Source organism: Oxyura jamaicensis, chromosome 1 (assembly GCF_011077185.1).
Source record: "Oxyura jamaicensis isolate SHBP4307 breed ruddy duck chromosome 1, BPBGC_Ojam_1.0, whole genome shotgun sequence".
Taxonomy (NCBI): Eukaryota; Metazoa; Chordata; class Aves; order Anseriformes; family Anatidae; genus Oxyura; species Oxyura jamaicensis.
In genome coordinates this window covers 163,061,985-163,078,136 of record NC_048893.1, presented here as the reverse complement: position 1 = coordinate 163,078,136, position 16,152 = coordinate 163,061,985, and the positions used below count along the sequence as shown (strand labels likewise).

The window sequence follows — 16,152 nt, the reverse complement described above, 5'->3', positions numbered from 1 at the left end:
GAAGGAAGGAAGGAAGGAAGGAAGGAAGGAAGGAAGGAAGGAAGGAAGGAAGGAAGGAATAGTCTGCATTTTCTGTGCTATTTAAATTGATTATGGGATTTCTGTACTTAACTACATGTAAGAGAGTAAACCATCGTATGTGGAACCTAAAACACAAGAAACAAGACCAGAGTGTTTAGGAATATGAAAGTATTAAAGTAAAGATGCCTTGTGTTCTTAGATAAATGTGAGTCTGTTGTTTTGTTGTTGTTGTTTGTTTGTTATATTATCTTCCCCCATAAGAACACAACAAAATGAAGCATCTCCTTTGTCCACTGCCTCTATTCAAGCCATGTTACCCCTGAGCACAAGAAACATTACAATTGTAGAGGAAAATATTTATCGAGTTTTCTTTCATTAACTACTGTTAACATTTCCTTACTGATTTAGAGAATCACAGAATGGTTCAGGTTAGAAGGAACTTTTGGAGACCATCTAGTCCATCCCCAACTTAAGAGTGTGTCCACATGGGTTTTCAATAGTTCCACTGGCAGAGATTCTATAACTTGTCTTCCCCACCCTCACATTAAAAAAGACTTTTCATATGTTTAAATAGAAGTTCTTGTATTTCAATTTCCTCTTGTCCTTTCCTCTTGTCCTTTCATTACTCTATTTCACCAAACATTCCATCATTCTCTGTCTTTGCTACAATCTATTTGTAAATAAACCACATCATCCTGCACTGAAGAAATAGAACTGCTTTGATAAGTTTCTTCACATTCTACAGCTTCCTCATGATCTACAGCTTCCTCACAAGGGGGAGTGGAGGTGCAGGCACTGATCTATTCTCCTTAATCATCAGTGATAGGACCCATGGGAATGGTGTCAAGCTGAAGCAGGGGAGGTTTAGACCAGATATAAGGAAGAGGTTCTTCACCAAGAGAGTGGTTGCACACTGGAACAGGCTCCCCAGGTAAGTAGTCACTACACCAAGCCTTTTGGAGTTTAAGAAGCATTTGGACTGTGCACTTAGTCACATGCTCTAATACTTTGTGTAGACCTGTGTGATGCCAGGAGTTCGATTAGATGATCCTTATGGGTCCCTTCCAACTCAGGATATTCTATGATTCTATAAGACTTGTTTGGTTGGTTGGTTGGTTGGTTTTGTTTGTTTGTTTGTTTGTTGGTCTCAAGCTCTAAAACATAAACATTGTCTCAAAATGTGAAAGATTTTCCAAAACCTATACAGTAATCTCATGGGAAAAAACAAGCAGAACAATCCTTTAAACACTCAGGTTCAGGTTTGAAGGCATATAAAAACTCACAAAAGTGAACTTCCTGCTCCATCCACCTTCTGTACCATCTTTCATAACTCCACACGCAACCCCACTGAATCAGACTGAAATAGATACTGAGTTTGAAAATGGGGAATGTGAATGGCAATGTAACACACGCGTGCATCAAGGTAAGGCTGAGAATATGAAACTAAAATTGTGAGATGGGAATACTATGGTGGAAGAACATAGCAAGTTTAGAAGCACACAACAAATCTAGATGCCAATTAATTATATGCCAAAAATACTTGGCCAAAATATGTCTGCTTTCAAAGATCTGTTCTTCCAAGACCTTCAAAGCTGTCATCACAACTGTTTGGTGAAACAGAGCTGTTATGTGAGAGGACTCTTTCAAGTGGTGAGGGACTTCCTCTAAATTTAATCCTAGTTTTTAGTCTCTATCTACTTCAGAAAACTTCCCTTTTTATCTTTCCCTGTAGCAGAATTAAGAGCCAAAGACAAAAATTAAAAGAAAAAACACTGAAATCAATGAGAACAGAATCAGTCCCACTATTCAACAGATATTTTTTGTCCTGAAACATAGCTTATCATCTGGTTAGGTATAGATTACAAGATGACTCTAGTAGTCAGGTATTGTCCTCAAAAGCACTGTCTAATTGCTTAATAAGATACATCTTTTTTTTCTCCTCTCTCATATGGTAAGGTCAGGCTTCCATGATGTTCGTAGTGTACTGAACAACTGCATGTTTCACTGTATATACACTATATCCATGTGTATGAGACTGATCCAATGATTGCATTGGGATTATTTGATTACATTTCTCAAATTTCAAATGTGTAAACATGGTTATATTAGTATACAACACAGATTCTCATTTAGCAAGATTTAGACATTTTTATATTTCTGGAGCTCAAGTAATTATCAAGCACAGAAGATACTCCTTGAGCCTTGTGGCTACAAAAAGTATTTTATGTGATTTATAATAGCACAGGAATACATGTAATGATGAAAATAATCAGAGAAGTAGAGGATATGACTTTTTTAAAAAATATATATATATTTATTTATTTATTCTTTTGGAGACATCATAGTTGTAACTTGAGGGAGGACCAGTCTAGAGTGAATTGTGTGGCTCTATTATCAGGTATGGGGTAAATAAATAAATATATATATAAATAATAATAATAAACTCTACTTAATATACCTGACAACAGCTATTTAATTTACATCATGAGATAGAGGCTACTTCTTTTAAAATTATCTCAGCAAAGATGAAGTGGGAATAGTTAATAACTGAAATGTTCAAGTTTGAAAGAGAGAATACACAGAATTTATAAAATGTTTAATTCTCATTTTATATCTGGTGCTGTGTAGCCTCTTTTGCAGGGAAGTAAATGTGTTTTTATTTTCATTATTTTCCTTCCCAAAATGAAAATTAAAAGAGAAAGAGAGAAACTGAATAATAACTATAGTTCAAGCCTTACAAAATCGTCCCTAGGTAAACAATAGAGAAAATTACCAAATAAACTTTAGCTTTTGCAGTATCTTTGGAATTATGCCATTTTAGACAGATGTTCATGGGTATAAATAATGCTTACAGAGTTCAGATTTCTAAAATCCACTAAAACAGTTGCTAATTTTAAAGAAAGTGAAACACTGTACAGTAGGTCTTTCATTTCAAATAAAGGTTACAGTTTAAATGTTCCCTGTGAAGTACATGAGCAAATGATAGAAAGTGATAAATTTAGCTTACTTAGACAGTCCCCTTTGTTTTCTTGGATGTCAGCTATTTGAAACAGTTACTTTGACACTGGAACAATTTTGTATCAGCAGGAAATGAGTTAGACAATCTTTAATAAACACATAAAGAGAAGCTCTACAGATACTTGTTTAAAAGCAAGACATTGAAGCATAAAACTAAAATGCAAAAACTTAGTTTCAGGCAAAGAGTTTGGAATTCAAGTATGAATGCAGCCATTTTAACATGTCCTGGTAATATAGTAGCTACATATATTTTTATAACTGCCTTTTCATTTCTATGGTCGTTATTATATTTGTGGAGACATGTTTGTATCATTAACTAGCTAAGTATTAAAAATAATTATTTCATTATTTCATTTTGCTGTGCTATGAAGGTAAGACAGATTTAGAGAAAAAATTAAGTGCAGAGAAAGCCATCCACATTTACACGGCATCCTGGCTTGTATCAGAAATAGTGTGACCAGCAGGGCTAGGGAGGTGATTGTCCCCCTGTACTCGGCTCTGGTGAGGCCGCACCTCGAGTACTGTGTTCAGTTTTGGGCCCCTCGCTACAAGAAGGACATCGAGGTGCTTGAGCGGGTCCAAAGAAGGGCGACGAAGCTGGTGAGGGGCCTGGAGAACAAGTCCTACGAGGAGCGGCTGAGGGAGCTGGGCTTGTTCAGCCTGGAGAAGAGGAGGCTCAGGGGCGACCTTATCGCTCTCTACAGATACCTTAAAGGAGGCTGTAGAGAGGTGGGGGTTGGCCTGTTCTCCCACGTGCCTGGTGACAGGACGAGGGGGAATGGGCTAAAGTTGCGCCAGGGGAGTTTTAGGTCAGATGTTAGGAAGAGCTTCTTTACTGAAAGGGTTGTGAGGCATTGGAACAGGCTGCCCAGGGAGGTGGTGGAGTCACCATCCCTGGAAGTCTTTAAAAGACGTTTAGATGTAGAGCTTAGGGATATGGTTTAGTGGGGACTGTTAGTGTTAGGTTAGAGGTTGGACTCGATGATCTTGAGGTCTCTTCCAACCTAGAAATTCTGTGATTCTGTGATTTTTTTTTTTCCACTTGTGTTAGCTTTAACTGCAGTTGTATCTACACAATGTATATGATCGTCAGGATAGAATACACTTTTTCTTCTATAAAACGTAGTGGTAACCAGAAAAATACAAAAAGAAAGTAGATGCAATTGAATGGACCTCAATTCTTGCATGAAATTCTGTTTTGGCTTTCAAAAAATAAATAAATAAATAGATAAGATCAAATTTTTTCTACTCATTCAGAAGTCCCACTAATGTCATTCTCATATCAAGTCTAATGATTTTGTTACCGTGGCTACATTTCTTTCAGAAGTTTGAGCTATAACAAACTGGAAAAGAAAAAAAATACCCCAAACCAACACCTAAAAAGCTGCTCATGTGTTATGTAAAAAAACAATTGCAAAGTTCTCAAAATAATTCTTGACTTCAGACTTCATTCAGATAGACTAAGCAGGAATTTTAACCTTTTCTTCACTGTATCTGACCAAGATGATAACAAAGTATGTTATTTTTAGTAGTCAGTATTTTTAGTATATTTAAATACTAAGAAAACCAATGTTGATATAGGTTTCATTCAGTTGAAAATAGGAATATAATTATAATATAACACAGAAACCATCTATAAGAAGATAGTAGAAAAACCTCTGTTCTACTGCACATTTTCTACTACAGAAGTCTGTATTAAAATGGTTGAGAAATATTTTTTCCCTATATTTTTTTCAGAACAGCTGTAATTTAGACATGGAAATTTTTCAAATTTAAATCAACAACAGAAGAACTTGATTGAGTGTGTATTAAATTGTGCTCTGTGTTAAGTCAGGTAGTCCACACATTTTGTATTTCTAATTAAAATTTTATGTAGCACTTAAAAATATAGTACTATAATATTAAGTTAATTTAATAATTAAAATCTTATTTTTTTTCACAGTGACTTCATGGCTGGTGTTTACTTTAGTTCCATATATCTGTATAATGCAAGTGAAAAAAACTGTGTATAGGGTATTTTTTATTAATATTATAAATTTTACTGAGCCCACCCACCCACATACACACACACACATAAACACACATACACAAACACACAAAGCTTGGCCAGGAAATTAGACATCTTATCTGTGAGCTTGCTAAATAAGGACCAATAACCTAGGTCTGCAGTATTCTGTGTGATAACTGCTTTTACAAAATGAAATTGTGACTTTTTCACAGCTTAGCTACAAGTAGGCACTATCAGTAAAACTGCATTTCTGTGCAATATGATGGGAAGTAAAAGATTTCAACATCTGACAGGAGAAAATGAACAACTGATAAACAATCTTTGAAATGTTCTCTCACTGCAAGGCATGCTTTTGATGATGATTTACATTTTTATTATTGTTGACTTTCAGGATGGAGCTGATGGTTGGCTAAACATACAATAACTGAAAGAACAAACCACATAAAATGCAAAACAAATCAAAAGAAAAACATGACTGGCATCATCTGCTTTAAAAGCTTTCATTCATTTTTCTCCTCTATTTAAATATTCAGTAAATTTAATTAGAATTCAATTTATCCAGGAAAAAATATTGTAAGTTTCTAATTGCAACATAGTAAATACTCTAATTCCTCTTGCAGTTTTCTCTTCCCATTCAAAAGAAGAATTAAAATCTAATTCTCCATCTACTCTGCAGTGAATGAACTACTACTAACACTTATTGCTCCTTTAGAGTCTTTTGTCAACATTTGATTTTTATAATAATCTCAGATTGTAGCTGTAGGGAAAAACAGTATATAACTTCTGAAAGATAATCATGCTGAAATGTCATTGAATAAATCAACTGGTTTTGAAAGTGTGTTACTTTTTTGACAGTGAACTCATCAAAAATTTCTTGGTTCTGCACTGAAAGATAATGGAAGAAAGAGTCACAGTTGTTTGTTAATTCAGTTAATGTGTTCAGATGAATAAATAAATTGGATGAAGCAAACATATAGGGAATTATTTTGTTTTGCTGCTTTGAAGACACTGTTGTTGAAATGTTTGTTAGTTTGGGTCAATTTTTCATTTATATTAATACAGATAGTTACTTTTAAAACTAGCATAACTGAAAAATGTATTCTTTATAAATTGAAAAATAATTAAAAACATTTTAGGTTAAACCAGTGATCATTTAACTAAATCCTCATTCTCCCTGTAAAGTCCATTTTAAATTGTATATGATTGTTTCCTACCTGTTTTTAATTTTACATATTAAAACAAAAATATTACTACCAACCCAGCTTTATCTTTTAAATAGAACTGGGTAAATTAAAAAAGAAAAAAAAAAAAATGGTAGTAAATGATCATACTTTGTCTTAGTTTATTAAGAATTTAATTACAAATTTTTTATGTTAAATAAACTGAAACGGATAAAAGGAAAAACAAACAAAAAATGAAATGATAATTACAAATAAATAAATAAATAACAGGTTTTAATAGAATTCTGTAATGCTATAATCATGCTGAAAATAGATTGGACAAAACCAAAAAGTTATTTTGAGGTCATAGAATAATAGATTATCCCAAGATGGAAGGAAACAACAAGGATCACCAAGCCCAACTCCTGGCTCCACACAGGAGCACCCAAAAATCAGACCCTATGTCTGACAGCTTTGTCTGAGCTTCTTGAACTCCAGTAGACTCAGTGCTGTGAACACTGCCCTGGGGAGCCCATTCCAGTGCCCAAAGACCTTCTGGGTGAAGAACCTTTTCCTAACACCCAGCCTGACCCTCCCCTGTCCTAGCGCCATGCCGTTCCCTTGGGTCCTGTCACTGTCCCCAGAAAGCAGAGCTCAGTTCCTGCCCCTCCGCTCCCCTCATGAGGAAGCTGCAGGCCATCATCAGGCCTCCCCTCAGCCTGCTCTGCTCTGGGCTGAGAAAACCAAGGGACCTCAGGTGCTCCTCTTAAGTCAGCTCCAGACCCTTCACAATCTTTGTAGCCTTAATTTTATTTCTGTACATATTTACAATCAAAAATTGTTCCATATACTTTGGTGTTTGGGTTATAAATTCCATTCCTTAGTCATACCTATTTGTAAGTGGGATCAAGTTGTATCTACTTACTGACTGTATTATACCATTTTAATCAGTGCTTAGAAGGAGTGACACACAATTAGCTCCTAGAAGCAAGGACAATGATACTACAGTTTATCATACAAGCTATTGTCTAACATAGGTGTGTATCCTAATTTCTGTTTGGATTGTTCACATAGTCAGAAACTCATAGATGGCAGTTGGTAATGTATGCACAAAGGGAAACGTGGAAGAACAGTGAAGGTTTTTTTCTTAAAAACAAAACAAAACAAAAAAATAGTTGGTTACAACCCCTTTTCATATTATAGATTTCAGTTTTCCAATGGTGTTAAGTACAGCACTTATACACCAGTCAGGAAATATTTATTTTATGTGTATATCTATTAGATAGTTTAGAATACAATTTAATCTTATTTACAAACAAATTTAGAAAACAATTACTGTCAAAACTTATATTGAACTTTAGCATAAGAATTATCTCCATTCATTGTTTCGTTAAGTAATTTCATAAAATTAATATATTACTTTATGTCTTCCGCTTCAAAAATCGTAATTGTTAAAATCTAACAACATGAATGGATGTCCGTGCTATATTGCTGACAACAAAATGAGCATGTAAATTCCAAACTGATAACTCACATTTCTGTTTAGAAATAGACAATCAAGGAAGTCAATTATTCAGCTCCTGTGTAAATTTTTCTGTATGTTTTGTGCATCCTACCTTGCCTAAATCCTATCTGAGTGGCATTTTGCATGAAGACATCAAGCACAGACTAATGATGATGACTGGTTAAGGGCTCTCCAGAGACAACAGGGCTGTGCAAAACCAAAAATTCCACTTTTAGTTAGCATAAATTTCTGTAGTAAAACTATTGACTGGCTTAAAATAATAATAATAATAATAATAAATCCTTTTGTATAAACAGTAATGGGTAATAACTGTGCAAGAGACCATCCGTAGTGCTAACGTACAAGTTTAATGTGGCAGGACTCCCTTCAGGTGAAATAAATTTATGAAACCTGATCAAACATTTTACAAGAAATCCACCAAAAGTCTGGGAAGTATATAATAATAGGTAGTTAGAAAACTTCAGGTTAAAAGAAATCCAATTACTTAAAATCAGAATTTGTACAAAGAAAGGGAATCTGCAGATTTGCAGAGTGGGTCTTAAACACTTTGGATATTAAATGAAAGCAAACGAATTGCAGGAATCTCTTTTGGTGCAAATAAAATAGATTGATAAAGTTATGGCTCCAAAATCCTTATCCTTTCCTTAAACTTTTTTTTTTTTTTTTTTTTTTTTTTTAACGTTATAGTGCTACACAAAAGAGGGCTTTGATTTGATCTCTGACCATGTGGTGAAGTGAGATTTTCTCGTGTCCACATTATTTCGTGCTAGGAAGTTTCTAGAGCAGATGTGTTTTGGAGGGAGCTAATTGTAGCAGTCAAAACAGAGCCAGGCTAAAAGCTAACAGTTAAGTGGCATGGACAATAAAGGATTCGGTGCTTAAGCTCACTCCCTAGCTCTCCTGTACTTAGCAGAATTTATGGTCTGTTACATTGTGGCTTAGCTATGTAACAAAGGAAAAACGTGCCTTGAAAACGGAGTTAAAATGTCACTGAAGTTCTAGTTTTATGAGTTCATATGATATAAAATGGACATGCTTTCACTGTTCCACAAATCACACTACTACAGATTGAACATATGTAGCTATTTGGTTTGAAATGCAAAACCTGCATGCAGATGAAAACTACTTTTAATTCAAAATACATATATATTAGAATGTATCTTTGTTGAAAAAATTTTAAAGCCCCTTTTTCCCAATCACAGATTAAAAAGGTATCAGATACAGATCCTCACGTCAGGAAAACCAGAAGACAGACACTCTGGATACAGAAAAGAAAACACACTTGCATACTCTTAGTTCATTATTTTAGGAGGGTAGACTAGACTGTGTATAGATGTGTAAATATTTTCTTAAAATTCCTCACATAGAAGAGGTATGTTGGAGGGTGGTTTTTACCAGGATTATAATATAAAATATCTCTTTAAATAAATCCATACAGGTTGATTTCTTTAACTTCATTGTGGGTAATGTGAGTGTTCCTTGATAAGGAAAAAAAAGAAAAAAAATGCAGGACAGCAATTGCATTGGCCAGATGAATTTCTAAACTTATATGTATTGGTCCTAAATGTGACACAGGATGCGATTGGTTAATTTCATACACATTGACTTCCGGATGTGTCTCCTATTAAGGCAATCAATAATGCATACTCAGAAGGCATATACTATAACCTCCACATTCAGAACTTTCAGAACTTTCAGCACATTCAGAACTTTCAGCACATTCAGAACTTTCCTGTGCTCATAGCTGTCAGATACCCAATGTTTCTAGTAGTCATTTTCTGAATGTTGAACTGGTGAGAAGCATTCCCAGAGGGGGAGACTGTGGGAAAATAATTGCCTCATATTTTATGAAAAATGACCCATAATAAAGTGTTGTTGGTTTTATATGTCTGTGTGGTTATTGTTGTTGTTTGTTTTGTTTTTCTCTTGTTTTTAAACTTGATGAAAATCTCAGAAATAGTATAATGTAGCTTTGGCACAATAAATATCTCTTTGTCCCAAATTACAAAGTGCTGAAATGTCCCAGTTACTAGTGATAACTTCAACAATTCTTTAAAGCAGTTGAGATATGTCTGCAGGGCTCCACTGGTGAGCCTTTTCTCCTGTGTACAACAAATATCTTACATTGCCAATCTCCTTTTGACTCACTGCCAAGGTCACAGCCAAGAAACAACTATTTTTCCACTTTGTTAATCTGGGGTTTCTGGATTTTTTTTAGGAAACACAGGAAATTCTATATGCCTAGTAAAAAGCAAGTTCTGCACCTGCTTTACACTCCAGCACTGTAATTTCTTTAAAGTAAATAGTAGATTTCAGGGTGAGATTACAAATTCTAGTAGGCTGTTTGCTAGATTGCCACTTTGTTTAACCTTTACACTTTCATTTAGAAAGGAGAAAGTATCATTGTCACACCAAGAGGGCAGTTAAAGAGTTTTAATTAACTGTGGAGGTAATTAGACCTCCCAATTTAACAATTATCAGACAATTCTTTTCTCCTGTAAGTCCTTTAAAGGTGCACAGGGTTTTTGTTTGTTTGCTTTTTTTTTTTTTTTTTATGAGGAACAAAATTCATTCCATATCTAGTTTGAAAAAAAAAATGTGGATAAAAGTCTATATAGAAAGAAAAGCTGATTCCACTATGAAATTATCTATTTTCCTTTCCTAATTTAATAACAAGTCAAAAGCTATCAGTTTCTCACCCACCATTCTCTGCCAAAGTCCAATTCTAATTCAATTGATCTGTTTATTAACATTCCCTCCCTCCAGCCTCCTGAGTCTCTGCTCTGTTTGGCCCATTGTGATATTCATACTTGTAACAAAAGTGAAAGAAAAGCCTCCCTCACCTTGTTTCCTGTGTTTGCTGTTGACAATTGTAGTTTAATGAGTGCCTGTCCTTACAATTATTTGAAATATCTGAGCCCTGCAGAAGACAGGGTCTCTTTAGTCATGGAAGCTATTGCTCATCAGTTTTTATTCTCAACTTCATGTTTTTGAGATGTAAATATACTTCAAAAAGCAAGCACTACTGACATTATCCACAAAGGCAAGGCAGAAATCCACAGAATTAGTTCTCTTGAACACAAAATAGTTTCATATTTAAATCTATTTAGTTTTGTGTAAATATATGCACATAGGTCCTTGAAGGCAGAAAATTGAATGTAATACAGAATTTCATTTAATGGATCATCTTTACTTAAATTAAAAAATAGAAAATAAATAATAATATTTTTTTAAAAAGTGGGGAGGGGGGGCTTTTTTGTTTGCATTAATTATTATAGTTTCACCTGAGTTAACTGCACAACAGGTGTGGGTTGTGGGGATATCTCTTGTATTGCTCTGTTAAAACTAATTTCCCACAGACCTATATTCCAAACCAATCTGTTACTGTGCATTTGTATGCATATAGAATTATATTTTACCCTCAATGCCTTCTATGTGAAGCTTGAACATTTTAAGATGATTAAGTATATTTCTCACCAGTACACAAGAGGATAAAGACAACAAATTGAGCAGGTCACCATAAGAGTGAAAGAAGGGTGACAGTGATAGATTTGAGGGTAGAACCTATGTCTGTACATATAATATGTGTTTATTTCACCAAAATATGTTTGTAACATTTAATTATTACAAAATATCTTTTGGACAGAGAGATATGAATTTTTAATAATATGAACCTATGCAGATTTTACTTCAATTCACTTACACTTAGGAAAAGAAGATAATTCAGATTGTTGGTGACAAGTGAATGCTTTATATTTTAATTGGATGTTGATATCCAAATAAAAGGACAAATTTTAAAGAAAGGCAGGAGAAAGCTAAAAAAAAAAAAAAAAAAAAAAAAAAAAAAAAACATGGAGAAATAAAAGTGCTGAACCAAGAAAAAGAAAAGCATTTAGCCAGGAGTTTTTTGTTTTTGTTTTTGTTTTTCTCTTTTGGTTGAATTACAGTGTGAAATAAACATGAAAACAGAAAACCGACATTCAACATCATCTCAGGAGTTTTAGGTGCCATCATAGACCTCACGAGATTTACTCTCATTTTATTAACCTCCCCCCCCCGAAATCATTGTGTAGTTATAAGCCCTGTGAATTCTCAGTTGCTTATCATTTATTCTATGTATAATAAATCCTTATTTGTAATATGCACCATATAATGGGGTAGTAAATATTTCCAATTAGCTTTAGTGTCACAGTCCTCAAAAACTGATGCATTTATGTTAATACAAAAGCGTACATGGAACATTTTATCATGCATTAAAGATTTTAATCAGGTAATCTGCACGGCATCTGGAAACCTAAGCAGAGGCAAAGTCTGCTATAACAAAGGCACTGTAACAGTTCACCTTCAGTGAAGAACAATAATGCATTATTAAATTCACTTTCCTGCTCAGTGGTTACACTTAGCTGACCACAGCAAATTTGCTCTCTGCCTGGTCTTCACAAGTTGGCAGAAAAATAGATTCTGTCACATTTAACGGGTTCTGAAGATGACAGGATGCCTCTCTTGGTTTAACTATAAACCATAATCTTTCAGAAGTAAATACAATTACAAATGCCTTTTGTCACGTAGTTCTTAGGAAGGATATTATATGTGGGTTATTTGACTAGCAGATCTCACTATGTTCTTGAATATCATTAGAAGGTAGAATTGATATTGCACAACAGCAACTTCAAAAAAGAATCAAATTTATATCTTCCTTTGATCCTAAATGACATCATCATCTTTAGAAAACAAAGATACAGATATCAAATTCCTTGAGTATGGTCAAACTGTAATCAAGAAATATTACTCCTTAGACTAAAAAAAAAAAAAAAAAAAGTTCTCTTTTATCCAAAATAATGTTTTAATCTTAGTCTACGATTAGTCACTTGCTTTGTTTTATATACATTTGACTGAGGGAACTTTTAAGAAAATTGACCTAGGTCCAGTATTCAGTGGTGAAGCATTGATTAGGAATGCAATTAGCAAAAGACAGCATATTTATATACAAAGAGCCTGATTCATTTTGGATTTTGGTGTGCAAGGATTTTATCATGCTTGCAGCACAATAAAAATCTGCTTTATATGATGACATTCACTTTCAGGTAGAGGTCTTGAACCAGCACTACATACCACTTAAGTCCTGGTGAAGTGCAATTTAGGTCCAAATTAAGATCCATTAAAGAGCTTTAATTAGCGTTGTGTAGGTAACAAGTTTAGCAATTATAAGACATATTTTTTCTCCTGTAAGCACTTCAATTCAGATAGTCTTATCACAAACATCTTACCTATAAAGTGAGAATTATGTAGACTCTGGGAAATACATGATTAGGATCTATTTTATTACTTACTGGGGTACAAAAAATTAGGCTGTTTAAGTCATCAGAAGGAACTTTGGTATTACAATGACACCATACTCAAAAGTCACACAACACTTTACTCAGTCATCTTCCCTTTAACTGGAATTACTACCTTGTGTTAGGCAGTCTGTCCATAATATATTTAATTTACTTGACAACTCTACACTGAGAAGGGATCTAAAATGGCACAGAAAGTTTCTAGCTTAAATCTGCACTTCCTAAGGACACTGGCACTACACTTGGGACAAGAAGACAAATTAGGATTTCTTAGACTTTGAATGGATATTTCTCGGATTGCTGATCACTCTCCAGCAGTGAAGTACTTATGACATCCTTTTAAACAATTAGCCACAAGTTAGAATTTTTGCCACTTATGGACAACAGTGATGGTGATGAAATATTACAGTTAGACACAAAATTATCTCAAGATGTAGAAGTTTCTATTCCCTCTGTTGTCTGAGGAAATTCAATCACAATCATCTAATCCAGAAATTTAAGTAACTGTCCTTTCTACCTATGAAGAAAATCCTATCTTTTTGTTAAATCTGTTCCAAAGATAAGTTCCTCTGCCAAGAGCAAAGCAATGTAAGAATGAATAAGACTCTACTACTTCTTTACTGGGGCACTCTTGTAAGCATGTGGAGGAGTTAAAACTACTGCCCCACTTACCAATCTACATCAAAATATTCAGTACAGCAAGCAGTGAGCTTCAGTTCTTTCTCAGAAAAAAAAAAAAAAAAAAAAAAAAAAAAAGGTCTGACCACTAATTTACTCTTACAGAAATGCTTATGGTCCCTTGGTCCCTTTGACCATATGCATAGACATCCATAGACTACTCCAAAACTAACATGCTGAATATCCAAGGTAATGTGAATACCAATTGGGTCTTAGAGTGAGAATAGTTTCTGCCTTTTTCAGTGTAGCAGTATACCCACAGTACTTCTGCTATGGGATCCAACAAAAACTAGATTATACCACTCAAAATGGAACCACTTAAGATAACCATGAGTCTGTCATGATCCAGTCAGCTAATTTGCAATGCCATAGCACACAGATCCACCTTTCATTTTTAGGGTATGTAAAATTTGCACTAGCAGAACTCAATGAATTTAAATATGAAAATGACATCCCCTCCCCAAATTATAAATGTAGTCTTCGTTTTACATAGTTTGCATTTATGTAATAGGCTTATGTCCAGATCCATAAATATCATTGTCAGAATTCTGAATTCTTATACCAATTCAATTTATTATGTAATTTTGTTGGGGAAATAAAGCAAAATGATATCCAGCTTTACTTTTTTTTTTTTTTTTTTTCAAATAAAACTGTAGCCATTTCACATCTTTAATATTCATAATAGTAATTTTACAGGTTAATGCAGTTAACATACAGGCACACAAACTAACCTTTCCTCACTTGATCCCTGCAAGTATTTTCAATCATTGCAATTTGCACACTTCCAAGTAAAGCATCCCACTGATTTCAATGGGAGAACAGATTTGCAGAATATGTACAAAGACTGCAGAAACTGTCAGGACTGGAAGCTATGCCTAAAACAAATAAAAAACAACAACAAAAAACAGGCTAGGCAAGGCAAAGGCAAGGCGAGGCGAGGACAAGGTCGAGGCAAGGTGAGGCAAGGGGGCATGGGCAAGGGGGCATGGGCAGGGCAGGGCAAGGCAAGAGGAAGGGAAGGGAAGGGAAGGGAAGGGAAGGGAAGGGAAGGGAAGGGAAGTCTTTCCTAGAACTTGTAAATCCCCCATAATCAGAAGGTATTTATAGCAGGGATTCTAGCATTCATCCACTGTTTAGGGTTTCCAGCTCCCTCAACAATGCCTAGACAAACTCAAGTTTTGGCTGCTTTTCCATCTATCTACATCAAAATATTCAGTAACAGTGTTGTAACTTTTTTTTTTTTTTTTGAAACCTAGTTTAAAGACTCATTCTTTTTACAGCTCTTTGATACACGTCACAAAGGCTAGTACCATGTCGTAGAAGATTCAATTCCTAAAAAGTATAGACACCTAAAGAAGGATTCTTAGCACCTTTCACAGATAGTCTTAACTATACAATTAAGAACCCATTAATTTTTGTCATCATATATCCTTGCAGTACTCCTCAAAGAAAAATTTCTAGTGCAAGACTTTTGAGAACAATAATATCTGCAGACCTTTCACACTTTCTAGAAATTGCTTTATTTACAATTGCAAGACAATACCAGCAAGTGGTGGTTATCAAATATGTTTTAAAAAGGAGGGCTGTAGCTGAGACAACTGAAAAGAAAGTAAAGAGTAGTGACTTAATAAACAGGGTTAAAGTAATTGCAGGTGATCATTTGGCTATGTCCAACATCTAATTATATCAATGCTATTATCTGGTTTTGAATTATATTGATCATAGATGGAATATAGTTTCTAAGATAGGTGCTTTCTCATCAAATTGTAGTCCCTTATTGACTTAAAGAAGCAATACCAACTGGCTTAACTAATCAAGCTCTTGGACAATCAAAGTAGAGAGCTAAGCACCTCTAAACACCTGCCCAGGGAGAGACAGTTTTCCTCTTTTAGGCACCTTCCTTTCTCACTTGCTTGTACAGACTCCCAAGTGTTCCCAAAGGACAGAAATATCTGCTTAAGTGAAGAGTTCATCTCTAGTTTGCTTTCAATGTAGGGAATCAAATAGAAATGCTGGGCATCTCTATTCACCTGCCTTCCCCTGATAAAAAAATAACTGGCAGAAACAACTGTGATGCCCAGGTCTATCTCTTCCACAATAGCTAGAAGACTGGTTCAGTAAGTGGGTTACCTGGATTCTAGGGGGAGACTGAATCCTTCATTCTAGAAATCTGTTCTGCTGATTAAGCCACGAGTTACTGTATATACATTTAACCTTTCTCTAGAAAGTCAGGCATTGAGAATTTAAGAATGAAAAGATTGCGGAGTAAAATCTTTTACTCCACATGTAAAAAAAAATGAAAGACAGTAGATTGGGTATTTCTTTTCTTACAGGGTTTTTCATGCTCTGACTCAATACTTAGCTGGCTTACCCAGTACATGCAAATCAACAAATATTGCTGAATAC

The 16,152-nt window shown here is 34.7% G+C and overlaps 1 protein-coding gene across 8 annotated transcripts in view; it reads right to left on the bottom strand.

Annotated features, from left to right (window-relative positions):
* DACH1 (dachshund family transcription factor 1) overlaps positions 1-16,152 on the bottom strand; it is a 386,987-nt gene that overhangs the window by 94,277 nt on the left and 276,558 nt on the right. The window lies entirely within an intron of this gene.